Genomic DNA, 19,726 nt, shown 5'->3' on the forward strand with positions numbered 1-19,726 from the left:
CCACTTTTGTGTTTTTTAATACAGTTCTTGACATAAATATAGGTCAAAGACTGAAGCTACTGGCTGGAGTAATCAAGTGTTCCTTTTAARAATATTGAAAATCAAGTAAAATACTTCTAGTATTCAACCATTAGACGTACATAAATGTTTACCTTATGTTTTCTATATGTTGTGATTAGAAAATATTTATTTTTATGCAGTCTGGAACCACAGCATCAACACTGAGAAATAATGCTCATGAATATGGCTATAGGGATATTTGCCAGCATTTTCTCTTCTTTAACATAATGAAAATGTTTCTAGTTTACCCCTTCATAAATGTACATGAATCTTAGAAGATGAAGTATAGATCAGAAGAATAAAAAGGCTGCAAGAGGTATTCCTAAGCCTCTCTAAATACATATGGTAGAGTATGAAYTGCATTCATAAGTAGTTCTGTTACCAAGAGCTGTTTGTAAGTATGGGATCCTTTAACACTATTAGCTTCAAAACAGTTCAAAAAGGTAACATTTCATTGGCCATAGAATGGAGAGAAATGAGAAATAAACAAGAAAATACAGTGACAGGTGTGACTTTAAAAAGAGAATACAAAGGCAAAATAAAGCAGCACGAGCTTAAGAGTGAAAGCTGGTAATGACTCTGTGTTCAGAGCTGGCCATTGAATACTGATGAGAAAATGTTGGAGGAGTCCTTTAACGTCTGACTGGGGAGAAGGGAAGGACCAATAACACCACAGAAACAGATAAAAGTGTTTGTGGAGGCATGTGACATACAGAATTAATCAGCAGAGATAATATTCTGTGACTTTACATTCTGTGACATGAAGGGATAGGTTCAGCTGCCCAAAGCAGGTGCCCTTTGAGATGTCCCACGGTATGACAGGACCTATGGAATATTCACATTTCTTTGCTTTTCCCAGGACCAGCAGCTGGAGGCCAAGCAAAGCATCCAAGGGCATTTCACGTAGCCACAGACRCTCCCCAAACAGTGAGACACCCAAATTTAGGTGTCTGAATGTAGGTGCCTACATGCTCACTAAGATGCCTAACTCCCTTCAGTGGAGACTGAGGATAGGATTCAGCTGCCTGAGCAGATATGTCCACTGTTATTTTAGGTTCTATGGACTATTTGGCCTATTCTTCATCCACTGCTCTCTGCTACATTGACCAGCCCCATGCAGATGTTGTAGATGCCTTAGGGGACCTCAAATGGCGCTAGACTACTTTTAAGCAACAGCATTCCCTCCGTTGTCACTATGGTCAATGGAGATTGCTCTCTAGAGCAATTCAGCCATTCTGTCTCAGAGTAGCCACCCACATTTGGCCTTCTTTCAGCTCCACTGATGGTACGGACTGGATCTCCATATATACAACTATATGTAAGCCTAAACACCTCATGCATGTGTAGACCCCCTATATTAAAGTATTTTAACCTTGAACTGAACCTCGCCCAAAGGAAATGAAAACTTGGAGAAATAAATCTAAACCTGGGGGAAYTCCTGGAAAATTATGAGGGCTGCTGATCTATTCAAGGGAGAGGATCAAACAGTAGCAGTCCTGAGGTCAGCAAAGACAGGTTAAAGCTAAAGTTATTTAAGAAGCAGAACGGAGACTGGGGTCAATTCAATTGCCTGATACAGCCTCATGCTGTCTGGAAAAGAAGTCTGTCAGCTGCTCAACCAATACACCCACAGCAAGGCTGCAGGATCAACAACTGATTCATTTCCATGTGAATTGTGGAGTCAGCTGCAGTGTTCATCCCAGCAGCAATAAACATCAGCATAAGGCTGCCRAAATGTGACTTCGTGTTGGTGATGTACAAAAAGCCATTCTAAAGCCAGCAGATGAATACAAACTGTCAATAAGAAACTCTTACAACAGGTATTGCCTGGATTTTAGAGCAGCAAGAATAGGACCTGGCAGGAGCAGGACAGTGTGAACCCTGATTTGGTAAAGCACAGGYGCAGAATATCCTCAGGGTGAGACAGGAGTAACTATATGTCAAGCACTGTAATGGACAAGGACATAAGTCAAGGAAGTGAAGCTATAAATAGCCTCATATGCAGCCAGTGCGAAATGAGAAATGCAGAGTGCAGTCACCAAGGAAGGAAGTTGCAAGGCTGCAAAGAAAATGGATCATTACACCTTTTGAAACTAGCACGGACTGACCCCTAGTCTAACTGTGGTGAAAGCACTGCAGATAGTTTGGGATCYACACGGACCCAAAAACACTGAACAGCAACACAAAAAATGTCACTACTGATCACCAACAAGTGAAGAGAGAGCAGCTTGTTTGTTCAAGGTAAAACTGTCTAATGAGCATGGCAGCAGGATGAATCTTTTGGGAAGGTATCATGGATAATGAATTTGGGGGGGCTTGAGCTTAGCCTCAGTTAGCCCCAGAGAGGGTCTGGTGAACACTGACTCAGTCATCAGAGGAAGCCCAGCCAGCAATGTGTACACGAGTCTTTCAGAGCACAACCAAGAGTTTGCTGGATTAGGGGATCCTCTCCGAGCATGCAGCAACATGGTTATAGTCTGATGGGGTAAACACTGTAGTACAAACAGTTCGGCATTTTGGACTTACATGGCTGGCCAAATCACAAGGAGCAAATCCTCTTGAATGCCCAACATTACACAGAAATAGTAAAGTATGCAAAGAGTATCCTAGCTGTCAAATCCCAACCAGGTTCTTGGAAAAGCTCAAAACAGACTTTTAAGAGGGGAATTACATCATAAGAGAGAACCTTCCCAGTTCTTAGTAGGTGGATAATTTGGAAGACGTTCAGGCAGTAACTCTGATGGGGAAACAGAAAACACATTTTGCAAGATATGACGTAACCAGTGCCATACTCAGACAATCGAGCACATGACACAGTAGCAGAGTTCAAGTGACTCAGCAGTCCAGGAGAATTTTAACACAAAACCTCTTCCCCTGCATATGTGCAAAGCAATAGGAAAACCAGATCAGCACTAAGTGGCCTAAGCTAAACATCCATCTGGACAAAAGAACAACTGCACAGGCAAATCTGGCAGGCTTATATGAAATAGCAACAGGCTCAGGACAGCAGATGAGATGAAACCAGTCGGAGTAACAGAGTAGGGGAGGAGAGCAAGAGCCCGTGTACAACCACAGCCAAGGTCAGGAAAGCATTGCAAGACACTCAGCAATTAGATGAGCCACCGGAAATGAGACAGATGAGATGAGCAGATCACAAGGAGGGTCACACCAAGCTGCCTAGAGGCAATGGCRCATGGAGGTGAATCCGTCACTCACAGTAAGTGGAAGCTTTCTTCGAAGACCAGCACATGAGAAGGACTACGCACCTTTGCACATCACAATAAAATGACCATAGAAAGAATAACCGTACAGCTGTAACCCACATGTCAGCAAGGTAGCAAATGTTTGTTCAGAAAACACTAGAGCAGTTAGTTTTTAAAAGGCARTCCTCATAAAACTGGAAGAGAGAAGTACAGGTTGCAAAAACAAAAATTTTGGAGGAGGCACTAAGTGACTCAGTCTGCATGCATGTGGCTGGGGTGCTGAGAGAGACAGAGAGAGAAAACCCTTCAAGAACCTCTTAGTGGGCCAGAAGGAAATAAGCTTAAGCTCGGATGTCAATTTATTTATTTTTATATAAATATATTTATTTTTATATATTTTATATATATACATATATATATATTCCTATCTAGTTTTTACAATATGTAGTCCTATGCTTATGCATGCACCCACAAATTCTACATGCCAATACACAGAGGAGGATAATGCCCATCGAGCCGGAAATACTGCTGGCTCTCTTCTGTTGCTAAAAGCTTCRCTAATACATTCATTTTTGTAGCTCTTCTGGTTCAAACTGTGCAGAGGGACATCAGCCCAGTTCCTTCCAATCCTCTCTTGCTCAAACATCCCCTATTGCTCAAGCACATTTAACTGCTTATTAAGCCACTACTACCTTAAGGTCAATCATGATTATGCCGTTTAAAATTTCCGAGTGTTTCTTTCCTATTGACTAACCACATCATACAACTGACTAATTAACCCACCAGGTTCTCATTAAACAGTATTCCTTCACTCTCCTCCAGGACCACCAGCTGTGCTACAGATTTCCTCTGAGTTTAGGAAAATAACAAGATTCATTATCAGAAATGGCTTTTCTTTTTTTCTCTCAGCATGTCACGAGGACCACGATCAGGTTTAAAATAACAGCTCCCAAACCCTGGGGCTTGGGGTAGGATTTAGACAGYTTCACACCAGGGAGCAGAAAGATGTTTCAGCAACTCCAAGGGGAAGAATCCCAACTCCAGGGAAGAATCCCAACACGAGGGGACCTGAATTCCTCCCGGCATGCCAGTGGTGGAGGAGAAAGCATGTTTCTCCTCCTGGTCACACCCAAGCCGAAGCTCATCAGTAACCACCTTTTTCAGAGGAAAACTGTGATACGAGGCCTGAGCCCCCAAAGAGGAAGAGGCGGTGAGCCCAGCTCAGCCTCAGGTTACTCACYCTTTTGGTGTGACACAGCCCAGGATTGGGCAAGTCCTACATCCAGCTTGAGCACCCAACCCTCCTGCRCCAGCTCCCACGGAGCCTTGTCCAGGAGTGTGTCTCCCCTCCAGCTGAGCCCAGCTTGGCCTCGTGAATTTGCACCCAACCTTCAAGCCTGGCAGCATGAGCCGTCTGGACACCAAAGTCCTCTGGTCAGACCCAGACCAAAGTATTTGATTCTGAACATTTGTACATTGGCAGTGCGTAAGTCGRGGACTAGTGTGCAAACAGGTTTCTCAGGTGTGAATTGCTTTTAGGACCAGAAAAACCTTAAAAACCTGGTTTATTCAAAATGTAGTACACTTCTGTTGTTGTRTCTCAATAATTTCAACATGGACAATCTTTTCACTATTGTTTGTATCTAGTTTAAGAGAGAAAGTTTCACTCAGTTTCTCACGTATTGGCCTAAAGCGGTGATTTGGGGGATGTTAAGATTGTAGATATTCCTATTCAGCATTTAAGATATCACTGATATGTGTCTGCAATGAAAGTATATGTTAATTTATGTTAAACTTAAGAAAATGTCTATTGTAAATAAAAAATTCTTAAAGGTCTATTGTAAGTAAGCAAAACGATGTTTAAGCTAATTTGGCAGAAGAAATGGATTTCCCATTTCATGAGAATCAGCAGCATTTCAAATATATCCCCACCTTGAAYTGCAAGAAAAAAACAAAACTTCAAAAATTACCACTAAAATTCAAATATCACTTTGAAATATTTCGTATAAAATTAGATACTGCTTACCTTTTTATGATAATGTATTGTTATAAAATAAAATAGTCATTTTGACTAAAACCATTCACTCTCAGCATGTTTCTCTTTAGGAGTTTTCACATCTGATATTTTGCTGAGTGTGACACTGCTAAATGAATGGTTTCCTTTTTTTCTAAAACAGCTTTTTTTTTCCAGTTGAGCTATAAGGAAAGAAAAGTTATACTGCAATATTCCCATCCCAGTTTTATCTCCAAAAAAAAATTTTCCTTTTATAGGAAATTTTAATTTTTAAATTTTCCAATTTTTTAATTAAACTGTGCAAAAGGGAAATGCAAGGAATAAAATATTCATAAGAAAGAAAATCCATATACAGCTAAAAGGCTGTATATTACATGAAATACATTAGAGTGTATTGATTTCATGAAGTTACCTTGCAACTGCTAATTATAGATTCATTACAGGACTACAAATCTTAGTAAAGTGATTGAGTCAATTGTATTAGAAGGAAGAAGCCCTTTCAAATGCATGATTCTCAGGGATAGTTGCATCTAGTGGTCTGTGTTTCTGATCATACGAGGAATTATTGTTTCCTTTCTCATACATCAGTAGACCCACCAGCCAGTTCTGTTGTGTTAGGTGTTGCATGTACACACAGGAGGACATGGTCTTCCCTGGAGAACTTGCTAAATAGGCAAGACAGGGTGGAAAAATAAACAGAGRAACAGGAAAGTAAAGTAAATTGCCCAACACTGTGATACAGATCTCGGGGAATGGCAGAACAGAAAGCAGAGCTGAGCCTAGACCGTGGGTTTCCAGTGTCGCAGCCAGCCAGGACTGCGGTGGGAACAAGGCTTCAGGAAAGCCTTGCCTGAAGCCAGGAGCTGTCTGCAAGGGCTGCTTGCTGCATCATCTTCATCATCAGGGTTTTCTCTCCTCTGTTCCTCTCAGCAGGGATGGACCTCTGCACCTGGAGACTATTTGAAGAAGGCCCAAACTGATAGGATGACTGATAGGTCGGCTTACCCAGAGCCTAAAGACTTCAAGTAGTGTTTAAGAGGAAAAAGCTTCCTGGACACTAAACCAATTAATAAAAAAGCTTTTTTAACAGTGACTTCAGGCTGTCTATTTATATCTTCYGTTGTTCCAAAATCCCTAGATAACCAAAACTCAGACTTCTGCAAAACACCTTGTGCAGTGTAAACTGCTAATCTGGAGAGAGACAAATACACACATCCTGAGAGTAAATCGTTGTTCAAATACTGATTTTTTAATTTGTCTTTCCCAAAATCACAGCACCATGTGCAATTTGGGGCTAAAGGGGAGAGATGCGAACATTTGTTCCTGCAGAAACACCACTATGAGCCATGGACATACTGGACACAAAGGACAAGATCAGCATCAGGTAGTTTTAGCTAACAAGCTTCTTGCTCAGATGACCCCAAGTGGGATTCCCATGCACACCAAGCGTGGAGGCAACCCAGGTAAACAGATTACACAAAAGTATAGTCCTGAAAGAGTAAAGACTACTCCGAAGTATATGGATCCAAGTACTTTCATTCAGGGGAAGCTTAAAGCTATACTATTACTTTAAAAACTATTACTTTAAAATAACAGCGGTTCAGTTGTGCACCCAAAGAGCCACATTTAACCCAACCAGTGAACTCTGCCCAACTCCGATTTATGGCATGTTCTGTTTTACAAAACATACTTAGCCAACATTGGGAACAGGGACAGAAGAAGAGTCGAGAACATCTGCTTTCCTTGTCTTGGGTTTGCCCTGTTGCTATGTACAGCTTTTTGCTCTGGAAGACTGTCAAGCCTGTAATAGTCACCAGCCACTTGGATACAACAGCTTGCTCTGATGTTGCTGTTGTTTGTTTTCCTGCTGTGACTAACTCGGGATTTTTTTCCAGTTTTTGCAGCCTGCTAAAGTGCCCGGATGCTTGCTTGCAGTCCGCACAGGGAGGGTCAGTGGTCAGGCTGCCCACGCAGGACATCCACTGACTAGCTAGGACTCACAGGGAGGGTCATCACTGTTACCAGTGAAACAGCCATTTGTTCTTAAAGATTTCCAATAAGGTAGAACAACTGTTTGTCACAATCTATACTGATGCTGGCACTTTCTACATCTGTTTCTGGGGAGACACCAGTATTCTCACTTCAGGCACAGCAGAGGGGAAGGAGGAGGTAGCCAGATGCGGCATTTTGCTCTGCAGGACGATAGGGCTGGGGTTCAGAAGGCAGAACGGAGGTAYGGCTCTGCTTTGCACCGCGGAGACTAGCTGGGCTCTGTCAAAAATGAGATGTCACCTCAAGAAGAAAAATGGTGGAAATCTTATGAAAACAGCTCTTAGTATTTTATACAAGCACTGGTTTGATTTGTGCAGCCCCATCAGTATATGATGCTGAAAGCCATATGGCCCATGTGCTGCCTCTTCTGCTCTGCGGAGACGGCAAAGGCCAGGCTGTTCCTCAAGCCTCTACTACCGGGGGATAAAAAGGCTAGCAACGCCTGTCCCTGGGGTTACATCTATGAGCTCCTATCTTCAACGCTATAATTCGTTTGGAGGGTGACAGGAACGTGGCCCTTCTCTGGATAAAATTTTTGCTCTAGCACATGCAAGTGGAGAAATTTCTGCTTCTCTGAAATTTCTGGCTGCTCTTGGTCAGAATAACATCTGATCAGCAACTGCGCTGAAACAACGCCCCATGTCCGCATTTCAGACTTTCCTCAGCCTCTCTGCACACATTGCAGCTCTCCCACACATATTCCCGCTCCCTGCCACGCTCCCGGTGGAACAGAAAGCCGCAGAGGGGGGAGCGAGGGGGCCATGCTGCTTTACTACAGCAATGATCAATTACGAAAGAAGTGTCTCCCAAGGCACAACAGTAAGCGCTCCGTGATGTGTTAAATCACTATAACGATGGCCATGAGAGATGCGTTTAGATGCTGCCAAGAACATGACTGACTTAAGGGAAAGAAAATGGAGCAGCTCCTATTGTTCCCGCAGGGCCAGATCCTGCCGCTTCTGACCCCTTGAAATCGCTGCAGTTACTCGCGGAGTAAAGCTGCCCTTCAAGAGCACTGAAGAGCCAGCGACCGACTCAGCAGGGCTGGTGGGTAGTGAAGCAAGTCGGGACAGAGGAGTAACCTTGAGTCGGGGTGGAAACGCAACCCGTGGACGCAGGCTCGTTCAGACACAACGGGCAGTTTGCGAACCGCACGGCAGGGATGTTCAGAGAGAGACACCCAGGGAGGCGCACCGGTCTGTGAACTGGAACAGATCAGGCAGATGCTGGTTGTCCCGAGCAAACAAGTCCCTTTCCAGTCCCAACGCTTCCTCCAGCCTGCGGCCCCGCTCCCCAAAGCAGTCGTCTGAGGCCTCTGAGCACCGTCGGGGAAACTCATGCTCAGCAGCGAAACAGGAGAACCATGAACTGGAAAATGGGTCTGATACCAGCTGTGTGCACTTCTCAGAGCAGCCTCCACTCCCAGCCATGGAAGCACAGGCTTGTCTGCAGCTCGAAACTATCAAAAGTCACCACTAATGAATATCTTCAAAAACACTGCTGTTATTTTGTCTCCATTCTGTTTCCATCTCTCTTTTTATTTTCAATCTTTCTGGGTCACACAATGCCAAGGGATGTTATTTTGGTTGTCTTGCATGTTTTCTCTTAGTGCAGCGGATAAAAGTGTGCCACAGACACTCTGTTGTCCATGGCTTTGTCATTTTTCTGCAGGTTATTTCCCACGTTGCAAGGTCATCCTGCACTCTTCAAACCACTGAGCTGAAGGAGTACTTGAGCACCACTTTTCCAGTAAGCAGCAAATATAATTGCAGCTGCAGAAAAATGAATCTCTCTTCAGGCTCGTACACTTCTTTTGCTTTATCAATAAGCCACTTGTTTCTCAGCTCCCCATTTATCGGCTTTTGGGGCCTGTTGGAGGCCAGAGGTGGAAGTGTGAAGTGCCGTGGAGACTGAAACCTGACAAGTGAGGCAGAGTGGGTGCCACCCTGGACAAGTGCTAGTCATAAAAGGGGCTACAGCCCAAGATCTCTGCCTCCATCTTCTCCCTGTAACTGCCCTGATCTTACATCATCCCTGCATCCATCCATACATTCGAGATGGTCTCATCCATCATTTTTCCCCTTAACACACCTGAGCGACCTGGCTGAGCCATTGCTGTGAACCATTGCATGAGCTTCGGCATTGCTATAGTAGCCAACTCTATTCAATAACTATCACCTGTTTTTCTGAAGACACAAGTTTTCTTGCGCTCTCTGTATCTGTTTGTCTCCGTGGTTTCAGTCAAATCTGGGTGGGGGCAAGACATCCCAGAGCAGTTGCATCATTAGCCAGGTTAGAGGTAGGAGACACAGCTAAAGAGAAGATTGCAAAGCAAGCTCAACCCTTGCTGGATGGAGGAGAGAGAGATCTCGTTAATATTTGAACCAACGTCAAGAAATAAATGTCAATAAGCCTCAAGGCAGAATAAGAATTTAGACTGCATCATTTCTGACCCTGAGGTAACTACTTGCTTTTAAAAAGTCATTTGTAGTCAAAGCTACCAGTGCCCACCTATTATGAATGACCACGTCTGTGACTGCAAGGACTTCATTTTTCTCACCCTTTCTCAGCCACTTCTTTCTCACCTGTCCTACACAGTCACACATCAGCTCACAAGCTCTTTGGGCCTAGGGACCACCTCTGCTTTGGGCCTGTGTTGGGTCTAGCATGCAGGGTGCAGCCCCACAGCCACCCCAGCAGCCTCTACATCTCAGCTATCTCCAYCTGCACCCAAAGCAGCAGCGGGATTTGCAGGGTGACATTTCAAACAGGGCTTATGAGCAGCTAACAAGCATTTAGGCCTTCTGCAGGGTCAGTGCACGCCAGGCCGTGACAGGAGCTTTGCCCTCTGCAAGGCTGGGATTTTGTGCTGTGGCTGATTCAAATGGCACTGTGCTGACTGCAGAATAGAAACCAGGCATRGAAAAGACCCGTGAACCCAGACTTCCGAAACACAAATGGCTCTAGAGTCCTCCCGGCTTATCTGAAGGATATTTCATTTTGTTTTCCCCAGTGAGATGACATTCGGCTTCCCGCTCTTCTGTGAAGAGGAAATCTGCTCTTCAGAAACATTTTTAGGAAGGATGACAAATTGATATTTCTGTTTTGTCAACATTTTGGTTTTATTCTCATTTAACATTGTTGAAATTCCCAGAGCTGTCTCAGATTGTGTTTCTTTAAGTCTCACAGCTTCCCTTGTCATTTTGCATCCCGTTTCCTGGAGCCATCGGAGTAAGCGGAAGTCGGTGGTGAGGAGGGTTACAGGCGGTCACTGCAGAGCCCAGAAGTTCTTCTTCTCTCACCTGCAACTATTTCATCAGCCCAGGCCTGGCCTTAGGCTTTAACATAGTTCAGCATAGTTTTAGCTATTGGCCAGCAGTTGCTAAAGTGCTAAAAGGAGACGCTGAGCTAGCCACGAGGATTTCATTCTCCTGCCTTCGGCGCCCTATGTGAGGCAATGCTGCTTCTGTGTGGTAGGTGCCTGCCCAGCTGCATGTTTCTAAGCAAATAATTTACACACCTAGGGTGCTTAGAGTCAATAGAAAGAGGGAGACATCTCCGGAGATGAGCTATAGCTTCTACTCACTAGGTGGAAGTCACTAGGGTGAACCAGTCAGATACACTGAGACCAAGACCTCACCCGAACTCAGCAGTGCTTTTCCCTGTGCCAAAATAAATCCTTTGAAAGACTACCAGAAGCTCAGGCTGAGATTTTTGCTGAATCTGGCCGTCCAAATTGAACATCCAGAAAACTATTGCAGGCTGTTTTTGAAAAGTCAGTCAGTATCCAGCCTGCCTGTCTTTACATCCTGGACTCTAAACCTGAGCAGCACTGTGAAGAGTAACTCTTCTCAAAACATTGTCAAATATTTTGGCAAACAGCATGACAGAAAAAATGCAAAACTAAGACTGAATCTGTGCTACCCAGAATGAGCGACAGATGAAAGGATTTGTCTGCTGAGGAACAAAACAACATGAAGATGTGTCCTGAGGAACATCTCCCCTCTGAAAAATGTGTGCACATCTCGATCACGGGGATTTTCTGACGCCTTTAATAAGATCTCAGTGTGTTCCCATGGGCACTACAACTTCGGTGCTATCATTACTTTATAAAGCTCCAAGGCCAGGCTGCTGCCTGTACAGCTGGTGAGAGGACATCATGGTGGACTTCTGGAGGTGCAGTGTGGATCTACAGTTTGACTTGCACATGCCTCTAGGGAAATACCTTGGTCTTCATAATTGTCTGAGCTTGTACAGTGGCGTGAGCTCACCCTTGGCCTCTGGACTTCATAACATGATGGCCCGCCACTGGTGAGGCTCCTTCATCACTGCTTGGAAGCAAAGAACTCCAAACCCTGATTCAAATCAAGAACAACATGGTCCCCCTCAGTCTGCCTAGGTCTTACCATCATGCTAGGTGTTACCATGGCATCATCCACTGAAATACCATGGTATTTTAGACCCTCCAAGAAAACACAGGAGACAGCTGGGATTCCATTTGTCTTCTCCTAGAGAGAGTTTTCTTGTGAAGATGAAGAGGAAATTCTGGGTTGAGGAAGATGGAAAGTAAAATAATAATAATAATAATAATTGTTCATTTCATCTGGTTTAGATTGTGCAGAATGTCTAATTAAAAGCATGAATCTGTTCATTCTTTGACTCAATACTATGCAGTTTGGACAGAAATGGAACCAGTGCCTGGAGCACACAACTTACGCTTTGTTTTATGGTATAAATATCTGAAGCTATTCTTAAAGGAGAATGAGCTGCAGTTTTTGTGACAGCACTAGTCAAAGGACAGCCCGTAGAAATGCAGAAACCCACACAATAAAGAGAGACATGGAACAAAACCAAACAAGAGGAAAAGGCAAAATGTTGTGATAAACGTACCAACTGTATTTAAGAAAAATTAGGAGCAATATTATGTTTGTCTTTTTAAGTGACTTAATGATAGAGAAGCGTACCAGAGGCAGCCTTGCAAATGAAAGCCTTCCATTTAGCCATTTAGAAGGATTATCATGGGCATCGATCCTGATAGCACAGCGTCTACTACATGCCACTATTCCTGAACTAATCAGTTTGCAAAGCCATTTTCCAAACCAGGTAGAGCCATTAGCGTGAGAGCTAACAAGCTGAAATGGATTGTTCTTTATTTGGACCAGAGGTCTGATTCCACTTTCAGAGAAAACTGAAACCTCTGAGAACTACAAGGAAAAGCTACAAATGTCATGGAAATTACTGACGCCAGTGTTTGACAACACAATAAATCTGTCCTTAGGATACCTGGTATCAAATAAAGACCACTGCAGCTTCACAAGACAAAACAGCATTTTCTCTCTGATAAAAACTTGCTCTGCCATCTCACATTTGTTCAAAAAACTTTGGCAGGTTAACTTCGTCCTGACAGGCTTTAGGCTGGAACAAGTTATCATCCACTTCCACTGCTTAACTTGATGACAGACCTCTGTCATCCCAAAGCCAACCATAAACCCAGCATGAAAGCACAAAGCCACCCTGAACTTCATGGTGGGTGCCCAGCTAATTCAATGGAAAAGTGGTTCTCATATTTGTTTTTCTGTGCTTGATTTAGTGCTTCACTAATTAGTGCTTCTGGGTAATACATTAGTGCACGGTCGAAAAAACGATGGGACTGTGATCTCCGTGTTTTCCTACCTCTATCTGGTTTTGAAGAGGTGCTATTTTTCCCAGGGAATGCTTTGGAAGATAAAGCGAGTCAATGCCAAAATAACTTGCAATCGTTGTCACTAAAATACTAGTTTACTTTGTCTGGGGTCTATACTGCAGTGATGAGCAAGATTGCTACWGCATCTCAGCTATTCAGCTTTCCCCTAGCAAATTCATGTATGAAAACTGGGGTTGTGTCAGCTGGCATTATGCCACCTCACTGGCACTGTATGGAGTGAAATCCATTTCTGCGGCATCCTACTTAATCTGACATAGCAGCCGGGCAATGAGAGAAACACAGCCAGCAGCTTAATGGACAGAGCAGGGGCAAAAGAGATCTCTTTGCTCAAACAAGCTTTTTAACCATTTTCGCCTGCAATTTTCCTCCCTGTGGTAACATAACCCACTTGGAGAAACAGGATAACCTGAGACTCAGAAGGCTGTTACCCACTTSTCTGCTGAAGTCCAGGGTTTTATTTGCAACCAACATCTCTGCCAACAGTATATGAGCAAAACCAGCAGTAATGTGGGAGGAAACTGGAGCTCCTTGCTATCTTTCAAAATATTTTCTTCTATCCAAGCCTCTGTATTAACTGTCTTAAGTGACAGAGGTTGCTGATTTCTTCTTCTCTTGCTTGCTGGGGGGTTACCTCTGAGATAAAACAGATTTACTAGCGCAGGGGCATATCAGTGCCACCTGCAAACAGATCATACCAGAGGTAAATAAAGAAAACCATTGGTTTAAAAATCACGAGACCTACATAACAGAGTTAAAAAATGATTTTAAAATCTTCCTGCTATTTGAAGAGGCCATCCTAGGAAGATGCACACCCGCATTTTTGGCAGAAAATAAACCTGAAAGGGGTCATTGAACTGAAGGAGTTTTTCTCATGATTCAATAGGTTTTGCGAAAAATGCGTGTGTGCACACAGTGTCTGCAAGAGAAACCTGGGCAACAACATGAGGATGAAGAAAACAACTACCTTCCACATTTCTCTCATCAATTGTTTTCCCCCAGTCCTACAGAATCTACCTTTTCTTTATTCTTTTGGTAATTATTGGCATTATTGGTAACAGAAGCACTTTTCAGATCTTAAGTAGAGCTGCGTGCTGGCAAACTGCAAAATATTGGACAAAGGAAAAAGTTTGTGGTTATCTCCATATCACCAGTGAGGAAACTACTGTAGAAGGGGGATACTGGAAGGCATACCTTGTCCTCTCTGCAGGACACCTCAGTGCTCAGTTATCCAAYCTGTAATAACTGCTAGAAATTATACAAGAAAAATTTCTTTTGATTCAATTATTTTCAAAAAATCAACAAAATAGCTGTATAGTGAACCAAGATGAAAGTTCAAAATAATGAAAATATTTTGCAGAGCAAAAATCCTAAAAATATTTGGGTTTGATCAAAAGTCTTATTTTAAGTATTTGGTAACATTTTGTTTCAATCTTGACCTTATTTTCCTTCCTTTATTTCATATTTCATTTTCCCTATTCATGACATTAATTTCAAAAAAAAACTTTTTTGAGTGAAAGAATAAAACTTTTTTTACTTGGGAAGGTATTGAAAAACCATTAATATACTTAAAATCAATTTGAAAAATGSAGAAATGTGTTAAATTCATTTCTTTCCTACAAAAAGTTCTGTTTTTATCAAATAATCTTTTCACCGCCCAGGAAATTTTCCAGCAAGAACGTTAACGCCATTTCTAATAGCGGTGCCTTAGTCAAACAGAATCAGTTAGTTCATATATGCAGTGTATCCACGAACTGCAATCGTGAGCATCTCAGAAATAGCTGTTATGTGTAATGTTATTTATTTAGGTTCCTGCTACCTAAAATGGAAGCAATAAAACAAAACACCAGTTCAGAGATTCAGGCAAATCACCAGAAGTTACTGCTCCCATCACCAGTTCAACAGTTAGCCTTTTTCTGTTTCTCTACACCACGAATTTCCCTCAAACAATTCAACACACCTGGACACAGTTAGGAAGAAAAATATAAAACACCTCCCAAGTACTGCAGTCAGGTTTGTTCTGGCAGTTTCTGTATCTGTATTCTATTGGCAGTTGGCTGCTGGCACAGAAATTCATGCCAAAATTAATGTTTTCTTTCGCATACAACATACGGAGCTCTTTCCACTGAATTCCATCCGACAACGGGCTTCTGGTAACGCTGTTGTCAAAACCTCCTAGTGGGACCGGGCAACACCGCTAATCGCTGCTGGGGGTCTCAAGGTGTCGGCGGCRCTCTTAAACGCCAGTGAAACAACAGACTGACGGAGCCGCTGTTTGCGAGTCAGCAAAATGGCTTTTAACGCTGCCAAGGATTAACCGCCAGACGGAAGTTTCTAGCGGGGGAAGTTCAGATCTAAATGTGATAGCTACGACTGACCTCAAAGTCAGAGACGGGAAGATGTTTTACTGAAATGTGAAATAGCAACAATTGTAAATTTGCAAAATTTTCCAGCCTCAGACTGTACCCACAAACGGTGAACCTGTGCCTAGCGCTGTGCGTAGCTGTGTCTACTGCTACCGCGTGTTCTTCTGTTGGGGCAAAGCTCAGGCCCAGGGCGCAAAACAGATTTTCAACACATAGCACATACAAATAACATAACGTTATTTGGAAAATATCTGGGTTGTTTTACTTTCCTCCTGAACTGGCATTAAAACACTTTTGAAGATGGTTTTCAGGCCTCATTCATAATGTTGTCATAGTATCAGGGTGAATGAGAAGTATTGTCTCAGTGAACTCTTTAGAAACCAAAAATAAATTGCCACTAACCAACCTTAGAGCACTCATTTTTTGCAGACTTTTTAAAAACTGATGGTAGCATATGAGTTTGTGGCAGTATAAACCAATGCTTTGAGGGGAAGCAGTGTTCAGCCCCAGCCGTGCCTGCTTGCTTACCTGCAGCTGGCGAATCTGGACTCGGACCAGAAGTTAGGTGTCACATAATGGTGGATCCTGAAAAAAGTGGACCAAGACTTTGAGGAGTTGTGTTGTACTTTCTTCTAGGCCCACAAAAACTCTGTGTCCTGACTAGTTTGACAGAATGATATTAGTAGTCATGGACTTACAGCCCTAAATGCAGGTAAGAGATCTGCAGAGGCATTTGCACTGGACCTCARTAGATCTGGGATGGAGGCTGGACCTATTGACTGCTGTAGGAAGGTCTAGCTGGAATCACCACAGCCAAGGATGGGAGAAAGCCCTTAGGAGTATATTAGGGCTCTAGAAAGTGCAAAACATTTAGCCTAAAGCATTTGCTATGGTACCTTACTCTCCTGCAGGAGAATGTGAACTGAGGCAGGAGATGATGCAGACTGAGGAGAAGCGAAGCCACTGTGTGACCTTCATGTGCATATGAAAAGCCTGGCATGGGCCTGCTCAGCAGTAGGCTTCAGATAGGGGATAAGAACAGTAATGGRGACTTTAAGAGCTTTTACAGTTAATTTCAGTGAAAATGACTCTAATGCTCCTACAGAGGTCATTTGTGTGTAGCTCTTGCACGTGGGGTTTTTCAGTGAGTACAAAGTATTCGCAGAAGTGCTCTGATTTCTTAGTAAACTGGTCCTTTGCAGACCCACAAAGCTGCCCCTCGTTTGGTGCTGGTTCATGCTTTGCCATCTGAGAGCACATCAGGCATCTCAAAAAGCTCCAGGGCCCCAAAACCGCTCTGAAGAACACCCCGGTTGCACTATATGTCCCCAGCATCATTCCTGGGAACACCAGAACTACGGTGGTTGGCATTTTTCAAAAATACCATTTTCCATAGACTCTCAGCACAGCAACTGGCTGTGTTTTAAAGACTGGGTCTTAGAGTAGAAATGTTTGGTAACTTGAGCTGCAGCGTAGTCAGAGGCAGCTGTGTTGTACAGGGTGGAAGAAGGCTGTAAAACTGCCCGATCCCTAGAGAGTCCTGTGAGTGCTTCACAAGCTGGGGAGGGGATTCCGTGTCCCGAAACTGCTCTCAGCTAAATCTGTGCATTAAAATGGCACTTTGTTTGCCATCCAGGATAGATACCAGACACTTAAGGGATCCATCCTCAGAAAGAGACTGCTGAGAGGTGAACATTAGGCATTTCTCTTCTTTCTTTCTTTTTTTTTTCTCTCTGAACYTTTTCTTTTACTCCTGGGTTAAAAAAATAAGCCACAAATGCTCATTAAGAAAAAAAAGAAGGTGTTGGCACAGAGGGAGGACAGTTTGGCAGTCTTAAAGCTGAGTTCGGCCTCAGTTCTGTTCCAGACCCGACCTACTCTTATCATTGATTGAGGTATTTTTAATGGCTTTTAAAAAAAATAAATACAAGAAAATGGATAGTTCAATCAATGCAGTATCTTTAATTCAATATTCATCTGAATTGATGTTCGCTTCCAAGTTTCAGTTCTGCATGAAACACAGCATTGTATTAAGGAAGTTGTGGGGGAACTTGTAGGTTTTGGCAGCTGGGATGAGGGGAAGCTGTGKTTTTTAGATTAGACAAAGGTGTGGGAATCAGCTCTTTAGCTCGTGGTCTGATCAGCAGGGCTCGTGCACGTCGCCTGCGCGCATTTTTGTTGCGAGTGTTTAGATGTTGTCACGCCACTGAGGCGAGCAGGGTGCAAGAACCCGTCCCATGGGCCTGGTGCTAGGAGGCTGGTCTGAAGGAGCAACTCGCCTACGCTCTGGCGCTATCCCTTTTAAGAAAATCAGTGCAGGCCAGCGCCAGGGTAAAGGCGGTAAATCGCCCATCCTGGCATGCCGAATGGGCCCGAGGAACCACAAGGATGAACATAGCTCCTCCAGAGCATTGCGAAATGCTTTGCGGGACGCTCTTTTCAGCCTCTCTCCGTGGCTGGAAGGATGAGGGGTCTCCTTTCCGCAAAGCGCCGGCTCACTCGGCTGGGGAGGGATCCCACGAGGCACCGAACCGCTGCCCGGCTTCCCACACCAGGGAGGATGGGCGGTTGGCTGCCGAAGAAGCTRCGGCCGCGGCGGGATTCGCTTCGATTTCAGGGCGCTTTCATTTCACGTCTTCAACAGCGGCCTCCAGCTTCAGGCGAGGCCTCGGCCGTTCCCCAGGCGAGGCGCAGCTCCTCTGCCGGCTCTGCAGCGATGGCGGCAGCGTGCCATCCCGGCTTCCCTCTGCCRTTCCCCAGCTTTCCACCACCCTGGCAAGGACGGGGGAGGGCTCCAGGCACTGCCCCATCCCTGTGCCCACATGAGCTGCCTGGGGAAAAAGAGATCTCCTCTCCAGCTGGGACATCTCTGCCTACGATGCTTCCAAGCTTCTGATGACTGCAGCTTTCAGGGCAAGCATATTTCCAGATATTTTCTGTGACTGCGCTCTCTGCTCTGTGATTCAGTCTCATGAGATATGCAGGGCTTTCCATGGCAACCGCAGAGATGGCTTTCTTCTTAAAGAAACAGTGAGTAAGAGAAAATGAGAAGTTCAACTGGATAATATCAACCAGTTTAAGGCCATCAGGAAGCCTATCAAAACAAACCCCACCAGCAGGCACACAGCTCGCTCCCCAACGGGAGCAGGAGCAAGGGAAAACAGCATGTGACAGATGTTAGTCACAGGCCTGAATGCACTGCAGAAAAAGGCTGCAGCACCACGAACCTCGGTAGCTGCACAAACCCAGAGCAGGAGCCCAGCAAGCATCTGCTCCTGTTCTTACTTCACCTCTCGCAGCATCTTCTCACCTCTCCAGATGAAGCCCTTCCTCATTCCTTCACCAAGTCTGTGGGATCTGCTTTTAAAGTGCATTTATACTCATTCCCACCAAAAAATTTTGGTTTGCCAGTGCTAACTATATCTGCTCAAATGCCCATCCAGATTGGCATCTTCACAGCAATCCCAGCCAGTCTCCATCTCTTTTCTCCCTTTTCCACTAACCATCAATGTTCTCCATTTCTCTGCATCTCCTTCAGAGCTAACATTTTGTTTGAAGCTCCACAACATTACTTCAACCACTTCTTTAGACACCTCAGTAGCTGTCACTGTAATGGCTGTACCACTTATAATGGTTTGTGTAACACTTTGTGCCTTGCTCCCCTGATTTTACTGGGAGATCCTTTGGGTAGGCACCGTGCCATTTTCAGTTTTGATGACAAAGGAAGGGAGCAACCATTCCTGAGATATTGTGCTAGCTATTAAATGTGTTAGATATCATTAACAGAGCTATAACTGAGAAGCAAAGGGACCGGAAGGGACTAACTTAAGATGAGTGAAAACCCTAAATATCCTCCTTGAGAAAGAATGTAGAAAAGGCTTTGCTAAGTCTGCAGAGCTGTTACAACCAGAAGGAAAATGTCTGTTCAGGATGGAACCTGAAAACTGGCTAAACTTCCTAGGATGATATTAATAAACAGAATCGGAAAAGAAACCTCTCTGCTGGGAATCTCCAGTAGTCTGTGGAGTTGCCACTATTGTAGGTAGCAGAATTTTCTCTGTTGACGTATTTCCTTATTACCAGTTTAGCAGTGTGATTTTGAGTTGCAATCTCACACCATCCAGAAGAGAACCACAGCAGCCAAGTTACAAAGCATTTTAGGTTGGCATGACCTTAACCTCTCTTGTTCAACACTTCTGCCATACATAGATACTGAGAGACACATTGACTCAGGGATGCAAATGCATGCTCCCAGATCCATGCTTATACCAGCAGAGATTTTCCTCTTTGTCTTTGCTGTGAGACTGCGATGTGCTCTGGGTCTGTGCCA

The sequence above is a fragment of the Apteryx rowi genome, unplaced genomic scaffold (genome assembly GCF_003343035.1).
Source record: "Apteryx rowi isolate R43461 unplaced genomic scaffold, aptRow1 scaffold_112, whole genome shotgun sequence".
Lineage (NCBI taxonomy): Eukaryota > Metazoa > Chordata > Aves > Apterygiformes > Apterygidae > Apteryx > Apteryx rowi.